This window comes from Atractosteus spatula, unplaced genomic scaffold (genome assembly GCF_055471065.1).
Source record: "Atractosteus spatula isolate fAtrSpa1 unplaced genomic scaffold, fAtrSpa1.hap1 Scaffold_5, whole genome shotgun sequence".
Classification (NCBI taxonomy): Eukaryota; Metazoa; Chordata; class Actinopteri; order Semionotiformes; family Lepisosteidae; genus Atractosteus; species Atractosteus spatula.
The window spans coordinates 51,235-63,589 of NW_028296879.1; the positions used below are offsets into that span (position 1 = coordinate 51,235).

At 53.7% G+C, this 12,355-nt stretch overlaps 3 non-coding genes across 3 annotated transcripts; all 3 read right to left on the reverse strand.

Moving 5' to 3' along the window:
• Positions 1-6,064: 6,064 nt before the first annotated feature.
• Positions 6,065-6,255, reverse strand: LOC148806380 (U2 spliceosomal RNA). The gene has a single exon (XR_016089347.1). It is a non-coding gene; the product is annotated as a U2 spliceosomal RNA (small nuclear RNA).
• A 791-nt stretch (positions 6,256-7,046) lies between these two features.
• Positions 7,047-7,237, reverse strand: LOC148806381 (U2 spliceosomal RNA). Its single transcript, XR_016089359.1, has one exon. It is a non-coding gene; the product is annotated as a U2 spliceosomal RNA (small nuclear RNA).
• Positions 7,238-8,020: 783 nt separating this feature from the next.
• LOC148806382 (U2 spliceosomal RNA) lies at positions 8,021-8,217 on the reverse strand. The gene has a single exon (XR_016089611.1). It is a non-coding gene; the product is annotated as a U2 spliceosomal RNA (small nuclear RNA).
• Between the last annotated feature and the right edge of the window lie 4,138 nt (positions 8,218-12,355).

The following is a 12,355-nucleotide window of genomic DNA, read 5'->3' on the forward strand; positions in this document are numbered from 1 at the left end:
CGCAAAATAACCCCAGGAAGTACACGGAACGTGGATGACAGACTAGCAAACAAAGGTTCACATTTGTTCCAAGTTCGCTGAGCGAAATTACAGTCCCAGAACACGTGGCTGATGGATTCCACGGCGTGACACCCGGCTCTTGGACACTCCTGCTGCTTCGTCAGCTTGTGTTTGAACAAGACCTCACGGACTGCCAGACGACCCCAAGCAGACAGCCAGTTCAAGTCCATCAGGTGGTGCTGTAGCCCCCTGGGCTGGACTCTCCGCCAGACATCGTTGGGGACGCCTCCTACGAGGCTGGCCTCCTCAGCTTGGGTTACTGCAGAGTAGAGCCGTCTGTGGTTGAGCAGGATCTGGTGGTCTCTTAGCTCAGGGTGCTGCTTCAACCAGTGTGTCGCATGCCGGTAGTGCCACGGGAGGTCGTTCCCATGGGGCAGACTGTTGGACCACTGGGCCAGGCCACGCACGTGGCTTGCTAGCCAGAACCTGACAAAATACTGAAAGGGGTGTGAGACTGGGGAATGCAGAGCAATACACAGGCCAGACACATATATGCAGTTGAGTTTTGCGGGGAAGTTAGGAACCCCCCGTCCGCCTTCTTCCACCGGCCGATACATGTCGACTCTGCGCACGTACTCGTATCTCCCCCCCCACATGAACTTGAAAACCTCCCTTACCAGGTATCTGTTAAAGCGCGCAGGCATGGGATACACGGACGCCAGGTAAACCAGCACGGGCAAGTACACCACTTTCAGGATCAGGACTTTACCCACAAAGGACAGCTGCTTGTTCTTCCAGTGCGTCAGCTGCAGCCGCGCCTTCTCAAGCCTCTGGGACCAATTGCACCGGGCAGCATCCCGAGCCGTGAACAGCACCCCCAGGATCTTAAGGGGGCCTTGACAGATGCCTAGTCCATGTGCCGGTCCGAGTTGTTCTTTCCAAGGCCCGAAGAGCTTAATCTGGCTTTTCCCCTTGTTTAGCCGAGCACCTGACGCGAGGGAGAAGTTCTCGAAGACGTCCAAGGCTGCCTGCAAACTGAGGTAAGAGCTGAGGAATAAGGTCACATCGTCAGCGTATAATGCCACCTTAACTCTGTTCCCTCCACTCCCAGGTACCAGGATCCCGTCGATGGATGGCTCCTTCTGGACTGCCCGCGCATAAGGCTCCATGTACAGTGCAAAAAGTAACGGGGACAGGGGGCAGCCCTGACGCACCCCGGACTCTTGGCGGACCAGCCCTCCCAGGTGCCCGTTCACCAGTACTCTGCTGCCAACCTGTGAGTACAGTATTTTTAGCCAGCCCAGCATGACGGGGCCGAACCCCATCTTCTCCATTACCTGCCAGACAAAAGTGTGTGAGACATTGTCAAATGCTTTTTCGAGGTCCAGGCTGGCGATCAGCAACGGGACGTTCCTGTTTTCGGACCACGCAATCACATCCCGCACTAGCTGGAGGGTCCAGCTGGCACGACGGCCTCGAACCCCGCAGGTTTGGTCCCAACCGATCACATGGGCCAGGACCCCCTTCAAGCGATTTACCAGCACTTTGGCAATCAGCTTATAGTCCACACACAACATTTGCAGCGGCCTCCAGTTTCTAAGGTCCGTTGCAGGCCCTTTTTTATACAGCAGTGTAAGGATCCCCTCCCTCATGGACTCACACATGGTCCTCCTGCGAAAGATTTCCTCCGCCACCTGTAGTACAATTGGGCCTAAGATGTCCCAGAACGTCCGATAAAATTCGGCTGGTAGCCCGTCTTTACCTGGTACCTTGCCAGTCTTCATGCCGAGCAAGGCGTCGCCAAGTTCCTGTAAGCTTATAGGCGCCTCAAGCTGATCTTGGGCTTCGACAGGAATCTGTGCTGTAATATTGCTCAGCAGCCTTGCCCCCATGGCCTCGTCCACTGTCTTTAGGGAGAAAAGACATTGGTAAAAGCGCCTCACAGTTTCCAGCATCTCCTCACTGCTAGTTGCTATTTTCCCTTCCGGGGTCTGAATGCCAGCCATCACGCTGCGCTTCTGCCTCTGGCGTATCTGTCGGAAGAAAAAACTGGAACATGTTTCGTGGGTTTGTATGAACTGCGCGTGGGCTCTGAACAGGTAGCTCTTCGCCTTTTGCTCGTGGTAGGCGCGCAGTTCAGCTTTAGCTGCTGAAATCTCTTCAAGGCACACAGACATATCCTTATTACACTGGGAGAACAAGGTGTTTAACCTTTCCTGTAACTCCCTGCCTTTCTGTCGCTCGCGTTTGAGTCTTGCTCGGCAATAAGCTCTGGACTCTGTTCTAATTCTCTTCTTTAGATGTTCCCACCAATCAATCAGGGGGGTGCTCAGATTCCTCTCCTTCCACCAGGTTTGCAGTTTGAACCTCATTGCCCTGATGTACTCATCCTCTTTTAGGCTCTCCGTATTTAATTTCCACACCCCACACCCAAACTGGCTCTTTAGGTGTGGAAAATGGGCCTCTACGAGAGCATGATCAGAGAAACCTACCGGCTGCACCACCACCATCTCAACAGGTACGTCCAGTGAGGCGAAGACGTAATCGAGGCGCTTTACAGTACCTTGGGCGTTCCTCCACGTGGCCTCTGCTTTCTCCCTTTGGATCCGGTAGGCGCAGTCGTAGAGCCCAAACTGTGTTAGTAGAAGATTGAGCTGCTTTGCTCCTGGGTCCTTCTTATCTCGGAGGTCCACGTTAAAATCACCTCCCATGATGATCCGTTTGTTGGTAAGGCAAACAGGATAAAGTTCTTTAAAAAAATCCGCCCGCAAAGCCATCATTGCCGGGGCGTACACGCACACGCACCGAAAGCAACTCTCACCCAAACAGATATCCAGATAAAAAACTCTTCCAGGCACTACATTCACACACTTCTCCACTATAAAATCATGATTACCAAATAAAATGCCGACTCCCGAGGAGTGGACGCCTCCGATATTCCATCTAGAGTCCCCTCTGTCCCACTCACGAGTGAACTGTATGACGTCCCTTTCATCTCTTAGATGGACTTCCTGTACCAGACAGATATCGAAAACTATGGTTTTCAGGAAAGAAAAAAAGGCCGTCCTCTTTACCAAATTCCTTAAACCCCGAATGTTCAGAGTTAGTATTTTCAACATTGGGGGCCGTTACGGAGAGTCATAGTGCCGGCACACCGACTGCATCAGTTCCATGTATGCGCGACGCACTGGCTCCTCGTCTTTCCCCTGTAAGAATAAGGTGTTAATTTTATCTCCTGTCCGTGTACTGCTCATTGTCACTCCAGTCTGCCTCCCAGTCCGCGACTTCAGCGAACGCCGGAAGCCTGATGGCTGGGGTGGGTACTGCACGTTTCCGTTCTTCCAGGCGCAGCGCTCCATGAACATCACCGGAAAATCCAGATTCACCACCACGTTGCCTGGGCGTCTTTCCACCTCCCTCTCGTACCTCTCTTTCAGATCTCCGTCGCCCGCAAACCATTCCTTAACCAGGTTGTTTAGCGCTATCTTCTTAGCGACTGCGTCCATCTGGTTACAGCCTCTTACCTCCAGAGTTGTGATCTCCTCACCAAAGTGCCCACACCGCACCACGATCCCTGCCGGGGATAGCTGCTGCTCGTTAAAGGTCGAAGGCCAGATCAGTTTGCTGGCCTTTTCGTCCCATTTACAAAATACCTTGAATTTCAAGGGTACCTCTGCGAAAATAAAGACGTCCTGTTCTTTTCTCTGCAGGGCGACACGTGGCTGCATGCATTCCTCAGGGGCTCCTGCCGGGGTCGGGGTCAGCTCAGTCTCTGGAATGACACAGCTCGAAGACATTCCTGGTTCCGCCGTGAGGGGGGGGGCTCCCACACCACTTACCTCACCCTCCGTTCCTAATGGCGTGGATTCAGTCTGGGCCAACGAATCTGTGGCCATCGACTCGAGGTAGTCCAGAGGGTCCATGCCCGGTTTTTTCACCAGGAAGGGCGCATAGTGTTCCGCCTTCCTTTTCCCACCCTTCTTGGCCAGGGCAGTGTCCATGGCCTCCGCAGTATCCACTATCTCACCCCAATCTGACATTTCTTTCTCCGCAGGGGGCACACTTGAGCCCTCCGCCAACTCTCTCAGTTGCTCAAGCGAGGCGAGCGAGACCCCATCTTCCTCCTCTGCACTCACCGGGACCCCCTCTGCGCTCACCGGGATCTCCGCTTCTTCCTGGCCGTGGCGATCATCTGCTGAGGTAAGTGCTGTTGTCGTCTGCCCGTGATCCGTTTCTTTATGCCCTTGTTCCACCCCCTCAGGTTCCATCCCCTCCTCAGCAGCGTCCGGGACCAGTGACACCGGTGTCGATCTCTCTGCTGGCGCAGCTGCCCTGTCTTCCGTAAGAGGAGCTGCGGTTGCACGCACTGCCAACGAGCCACCCGTCACTGCTGCGAAACTCCGTGCTTTTATCGGGCATACCTTGTAGATGTGTCCAGAAGCCCCGCACAGATTGCACTTTGGCTCGGCTCTGCACATCAAGGTGCTGTGTCCCACGGTGTCGCATCTTCGGCAGACCTCCGCTTCACAGTCGGCAGCGTAGTGGCCTCTCTGGTTACACCGTCTGCATGCGAAAGGCTGGTCTGGATAGTTCAGGTAACCTGTGTAAGCTCCAATTGAAAAGTGTGCAGGGGGGTGCAAAAGCCCATCCTCTGCGCTGGGGTCTGCTCTGAAACGCACAAGAAACCTTCTTTTGCCGTTCCAGACTCTCTTCCTGTCCATTACTTTTGTCCCTGTATCTTGCACGTCAACAAATCTTTTAAGAAAGTTGACGATGTCTGCTTCCGGGGTGAAAGGATTATTCATATGGACCCATATGGGTCTCGACTCGCGAGCAAACAAAGGTTCGAGATAAAAATGAACAAAAGGTTCCTCCTGTCTGCGAGCAGCCAATGTGGACCATATTTTCGTGCACTGTACCGCAGAAAATAGTGACAAATCAAAAATCCTTTTACCTGGAAAGTTCTGCAGGCAATAGATGTCTTCAGGCTGCAAGGCCAGGTGCTTGAAAAGGACGACGTCCTCGAAAGCGTCTCTCTTGGCAAAATCCTTGTCCGAAGCCTCCTCTCGCAACACGAAACGTACAGTGTGCCTTGGTCTTGCGGTCCTGCTGGAAATCTTCTCCATTCTCAAAGTGGCCGGAGTCCCTTCCGCCACGGAAAAAAATCGCCGTCGCTTAAAAAAGCTGCGCCGTCCGTCTCTTCCCTCCTTTGGCTTCAGAACCCGAGCCGCGGTCAGGCCACGCACACGGGATCTTAGGCCAAAAGGCCGAGAAGCGATGCCCGACGCCGGCCTTGGGCGGGCGCGCGGGCGTCCGGCTGGCGCGCAGCGGCGCAGGCCGACGCCTCTGGAGCCCGGTCCGCACGCGGCTGCCGGCCGCCCGGACTCCGCTCTCCCCCTCTCTTGCCTGCCTGCTTGCTCGCCTGCCTGCCCGCCAGTCCCGGGCGGGGGCCCTGCTCTTTGATCTCCTGTCAACGGCCCGACAACGACCGCAGCCGCGGGGGGCGCCAGCCGGCCGGCCTCCTTAGCTTAGGCCCCTCCCACCAGCAGCAGCCGTGCCGAGTGAGCTGCAAGCGAAAGCGGACCGTCGGCACCTGCGGGCAGAGGCAAGGGGCAGCGCTCTCTCGGGAGGGACGGGGACACACACACACCTGCCTGCCTGCCGAAAAAAAGAAAGAAAAGGTGTATATACTAAGTTTTTTGGAGGGAAAACGGCCGGCTGTCGAAAGGGGCCCGCCTGCAAGGACGGGGACACACACACACACACACACACACACACACACACACACACACACACACACACAAGCCACGCCTGCCTCCCTGGAAAAAGGAGGAAAAAACTAAGTTTTTTGGAGGGAAAACGCACGGGAGCCGAAAAGGGGGCCGGCCTGCTTGCCGAGAGAGTCGAGGCGCGGGAAAGTGCACGGAGGGAGCACGGGAACGGGGAGGGGGAGAGAGAGAGACACAGAGACACACAGATGGACGAGAGACGAGACCGGAGAGGAAGGAGCTCCGGTCCACCTCGCTTGCTTGCTAGCTACGTCTGTCTTTTCACCGCTGAGAGAAGGTAGTGCACCGTTCCCGGAGGCGCTGCAATACCGGGCCGATGCGTGGAGAGGACGGAGCAAGCTCCTGATCCAGCTCCCTGTTCCAAAAATCCGTTTAATATGTGGTCCCCCGATGGGGGACGTATCAGATATTAAACTGATAAGAACAGATACTACACTTGATCTTAGCCAAAAGGCCGAGAAGCGATGCCCGACGCCGGCCTTGGGCGGGCGCGCGGGCGTCCGGCTGGCGCGCAGCGGCGCAGGCCGACGCCTCTGGAGCCCGGTCCGCACGCGGCTGCCGGCCGCCCGGACTCCGCTCTCCCCCTCTCTTGCCTGCCTGCTTGCTCGCCTGCCTGCCCGCCAGTCCCGGGCGGGGGCCCTGCTCTTTGATCTCCTGTCAACGGCCCGACAACGACCGCAGCCGCGGGGGGCGCCAGCCGGCCGGCCTCCTTAGCTTAGGCCCCTCCCACCAGCAGCAGCCGTGCCGAGTGAGCTGCAAGCGAAAGCGGACCGTCGGCACCTGCGGGCAGAGGCAAGGGGCAGCGCTCTCTCGGGAGGGACGGGGACACACACACACCTGCCTGCCTGCCGAAAAAAAGAAAGAAAAGGTGTATATACTAAGTTTTTTGGAGGGAAAACGGCCGGCTGTCGAAAGGGGCCCGCCTGCAAGGACGGGGACACACACACACACACACACACACACACACACACACACACACACACACACACACACACAAGCCACGCCTGCCTCCCTGGAAAAAGGAGGAAAAAACTAAGTTTTTTGGAGGGAAAACGCACGGGAGCCGAAAAGGGGGCCGGCCTGCTTGCCGAGAGAGTCGAGGCGCGGGAAAGTGCACGGAGGGAGCACGGGAACGGGGAGGGGGAGAGAGAGAGACACAGAGACACACAGATGGACGAGAGACGAGACCGGAGAGGAAGGAGCTCCGGTCCACCTCGCTTGCTTGCTAGCTACGTCTGTCTTTTCACCGCTGAGAGAAGGTAGTGCACCGTTCCCGGAGGCGCTGCAATACCGGGCCGATGCGTGGAGAGGACGGAGCAAGCTCCTGATCCAGCTCCCTGTTCCAAAAATCCGTTTAATATGTGGTCCCCCGATGGGGGACGTATCAGATATTAAACTGATAAGAACAGATACTACACTTGATCTTAGCCAAAAGGCCGAGAAGCGATGCCCGACGCCGGCCTTGGGCGGGCGCGCGGGCGTCCGGCTGGCGCGCAGCGGCGCAGGCCGACGCCTCTGGAGCCCGGTCCGCACGCGGCTGCCGGCCGCCCGGACTCCGCTCTCCCCCTCTCTTGCCTGCCTGCTTGCTCGCCTGCCTGCCCGCCAGTCCCGGGCGGGGGCCCTGCTCTTTGATCTCCTGTCAACGGCCCGACAACGACCGCAGCCGCGGGGGGCGCCAGCCGGCCGGCCTCCTTAGCTTAGGCCCCTCCCACCAGCAGCAGCCGTGCCGAGTGAGCTGCAAGCGAAAGCGGACCGTCGGCACCTGCGGGCAGAGGCAAGGGGCAGCGCTCTCTCGGGAGGGACGGGGACACACACACACCTGCCTGCCTGCCGAAAAAAAGAAAGAAAAGGTGTATATACTAAGTTTTTTGGAGGGAAAACGGCCGGCTGTCGAAAGGGGCCCGCCTGCAAGGACGGGGACACACACACACACACACACACACACACACACACACACACACACACACACAAGCCACGCCTGCCTCCCTGGAAAAAGGAGGAAAAAACTAAGTTTTTTGGAGGGAAAACGCACGGGAGCCGAAAAGGGGGCCGGCCTGCTTGCCGAGAGAGTCGAGGCGCGGGAAAGTGCACGGAGGGAGCACGGGAACGGGGAGGGGGAGAGAGAGAGACACAGAGACACACAGATGGACGAGAGACGAGACCGGAGAGGAAGGAGCTCCGGTCCACCTCGCTTGCTTGCTAGCTACGTCTGTCTTTTCACCGCTGAGAGAAGGTAGTGCACCGTTCCCGGAGGCGCTGCAATACCGGGCCGATGCGTGGAGAGGACGGAGCAAGCTCCTGATCCAGCTCCCTGTTCCAAAAATCCGTTTAATATGTGGTCCCCCGATGGGGGACGTATCAGATATTAAACTGATAAGAACAGATTTTTTTTTTTTTTTTTTTTTGTTTTTTATTACAAAAATACAAAATACAACAAACCAAAAAACACATGGACATCCGAAAAACAAAATCCAAAACCAAAAAGTCACAAAACATGTCAAACTAACAGAAACCATTCATTATCATAATCCCGCCCCTTATGCAAAAACCAGTCCCTCCCCAATCCTCAAATTACTCCCGCATCCTCAGAAAAGACGAAAAATACAAACACAAAAAAAAAAACCTTCAATACATACACTGCACACCAGAAAACACCCCAATGAAAAACAACCCCTCCCGATGGTCTTTCGCCGCTGCGGAACCCCTCCTTTGAACGACCCATTGGATGGGTCTTGCGCTGTCCTGCCACACCTTCCAGGCGATGCCTTCCGCTGCGTCGACCCTTCCGTGGCCGACCAAGTCCTCCCAGGAAGCCCAAAGAAAGAACCTGACAAGGCTAATTGTCCAACATCAAAAAAGTCCACAGAAACCTTGTCATTCAGCAAAATCAAACATACAGAAACACGAATAACAAAAACAAAACCCCGCGAGAAGCCTATCAAATCATGAAACAACAAAAAAAACAAAACAGCAGTAGTCAGACATCAGCCAACACCTTCCACTTTTCCTTAACAGCGTGGAAACTCCACTTCCTTTTATCTGTGGCCACCATACATCTGACATCCCATAGGACTTTATTCCACACCCCCCCCACATCACATGTCACTCCCTTCTTCACCAGTAAATTTCTTGCGGCCCACAGTTCAATTTTCACAAAACTTATCAAAAACCATAACAAAAAAACCGTTCCTTTCGTTCTCCCCCCCCCCCTCACACCAAACATTATTGTCGCAAGGTTCAATGCAAAAGTGCAATCTATGGCTCCCAAAAGAGCGTTACTCTTTTCCCACACTTTTTGAGCAAAATTGCACGACCAAAAAACATGCTCGATGCTCTCCTCGAAATGACAACCCGTTCGGGGGCACCCAACCTGCTTGGTCAACTTATGCTTATATAGCACAGTTCTTACAGGGAGCCTCTTCCACACCGTTAACCAATTAAGGTCCAGACAGTCCAGACGCAAACCCTTAGGCTGCACTCTTCCCCAGATCTCGTCAGCGACGCCCCCCACAACCCTGGCTTCTGCTCTTTCTATTATAGCGCAATACAGTGCCCTGTGGTCCAGCAGCTCCGACTCATCCACCGACTCCAGATGCTTCCTTATCCAGGACACTGCATGCCTGTAATGCCAGGGTAGATCTTCTCCGTGGGGGACGTCGTTCTTCCAGCTGGTGAGTCTGCGCATGCTGTTCGATAACCAAAATCTCACAAAGTACTGGTAATCATGTGACACAGGCTGTTTCAAAGCAGCACACAAACCAGACACAAACAAACAGTTCAGCTTAATCGGCATGTTTGGTACTGATCTGCCCCCCTTTTCTATGGGTCTATACATATCAACCCGTCTTACATATTCGTATTTTTTGTTCCACACAAAACGAAAAACTTCTCTGACCAGATACCTATTATACCTAGCCGGCATAGGATACACATTTGCTAAATACGTGAGGGCAGGCAACACGTCTGTTTTTAATACAATTACCTTCTCGATATAAGTAAGCCTCCTGTCGCCCCATCGGAGTAGTCTTTTCCTGACTACCTCCAAAGCCTCTTGCCAGCTGCTATGAATAGTGCTTTGGTCATGAAAAGAAACCCCCAAAACTTTCAGAGGACCTCTGCAGCAATTCAGGCCGCAGAGACTCCCTTTTTCGCCCCTCCAACACCCGAAATATTTGATTTTGCTTTTTTGTCTATTTAACTTTGCTCCAGACATCCGGGCAAAGCCATCAAAAAGCCCCAGAGCCTCCTGCAGACTTTCCTTCGACCCTACCATCAAAGTGATGTCATCAGCGTACAAAGTCATCTTCACTCGCCCCCCGCCACTCCCAGGCAACATTATGCCTTCCACACGCGGGCTCGCGTTAACCATCCTCACAAAGGGTTCCAAGTACAGCACAAATAATAGCGGCGACAACGGGCATCCTTGTCTCACGCCCACCTTCTGTTCTACCAGTTTCCCCAGGAATCCATTCACCACCACCCTACTCCCTACTTGCTTATACAAGGTCTTTAGCCACCCAATAAAAAGCACGCCGAAACCCATCCTTTCCATCACAGCCCACAAGAACTGATGCGACACTCTATCAAAGGCCTTCTCCAAATCCAGGCTCACCAGTGCAAGGGGGATGTTCCTCTGCTCAGACCACGCTATTGTGTCCCTAACCAGCTGCAATGACCAGGTAATTTTCCTTCCCTGGACCCCACACGTCTGATCTTTCCCAATCACTTTGTCCAACACTCCTTTCATCCTATTAACTAACACCTTTGCGAAAAGTTTATAGTCCGAGCAGAGCATTGTTAAAGGCCTCCAATTCGCAAGCTCTGTCGGTTGGCCTTTTTTATACAACAGAGTCAAAACCCCTTCACTCATCGATCTTCCCAGGACGCCCATGCAAAAAACCTCCCTCATTACCTCGAGCAAGATCGGCCCCAATATACCCCAGAAAGTCCTATAAAATTCTGATGGCAGACCATCAATTCCAGGCACTTTCCCATCTTTTGTGTCAGCTAAGGCCAACCTAAGCTCCTCTAATGTGAAAGGGCTTTCTAAGAGGGCCCTACTCTCCTCCGGCAGCTGTGAAACAATACAATCCAGAGAGGTGAGATCTATCTCTCTTCCCATCTCTTTTTCAGAAAAGAGACACTGATAATAGTCAAACACTGCCTCCAACATACCGTCTATGCCTGCCACTATCGTGTTCTCACCCACTCGAACCCCATCCAGCCGTCTTTTAGCCTGCTGCTTTCTCACCTGTCTAAAAAGATAAGAGACGCAGGTCCCTTGCTGCAGGGATGAGTCTACCCGGGTCTTAAAAATGAAACTCTTTGCCTTCTCCTCGTGATACGCCCTTAACTGCCTCTTAGAAGCTGCCACCTCAGTCATGTCCACTGACACCCCATCATTAAGAAGAGCATAAAGCTTATTCAGCCCTTCCTGGAGCAGCCTCCCCTCTTTCCTCACTTTTTTCTGACGTTCCAGACAATAGAACCTCGTTTCACTTTTAACTTTCTTCTTAGTCTGCTCCCACCAGTCCAACACAGAGACACGCTGTTGCCTTCCTGCCCACCACCTGTTCAAATTCAGACTCATACGATCCACATACTCTCTCTCTCCCAAAACCGCAACATTCATTCTCCACACACCCTTCCCATACATTCCGCCTGCCAGGCTCAAATCCACTTCTACAATATCGTGATCCGAAAGCCAGGCCGGGCGAGTGGTGATTCCTCCAACTGCCACCTCCCTAGATACAAAAACATAATCAAGACGTTTTGCCACACCTGACGCGTTCCTCCAGGTAGGCACCACCCCTTTTCCTTGAAAACGCACTGCACTATCAACTAAATTGAAGCGCGTCAGCAGTGTGCGCAGCTGCTTTGCCCCCGCCTCTTCCTTATTAACGAGGTCGACATTAAAATCACCACCGACGACCAGAAGCCTATTTGTGGCGCACAAAGGGAACAGCTCTTTAAAAAAATCTGCCCTCATGGACCCTACAGCCGGAGCATAGACACACACGACTCTAAAACGACACTCACCAACACTCAAATCAACACTCAAAGCTCTGCCCGGCACCACTACAGCACTCCCTTCGACTAAAACATCCCGATTCCCAATCAACACACCCACACCCGACGAGTGAACCCCGCCCACACTCCACCTAGAATCCCCTCTATCCCACTCACGCGCAAAACCCACTACATCCTTATTATCCTTCAGATGAACCTCCTGTAAAAGACAGACATCAAAATTAAAAGGCCTCAAAGACTGGAAAACTGCAGTCCTTTTCACTTTGTTCCTCAGTCCCCTGGTATTTAAAGTGAGAACCTTAATGGCCATGAATAGTCACTTCACAGTTTTTCTTCCCACCTATCGATGATAGCCATCGCCGCTATATAAGCGTCCCGCACATCCGCTTCCTGACAGCCACTCACAGCCAATCTTGTGATTCTCCTAGCCGATCCATCGTTCTCGAGCTTCACTCCCGGAAATCTTTTGGGTATGTTTTTAAGCCCACCCGCCCTGCTCGGGAACCTCACAGTCCCGTTCTGCCATTCACACTTCT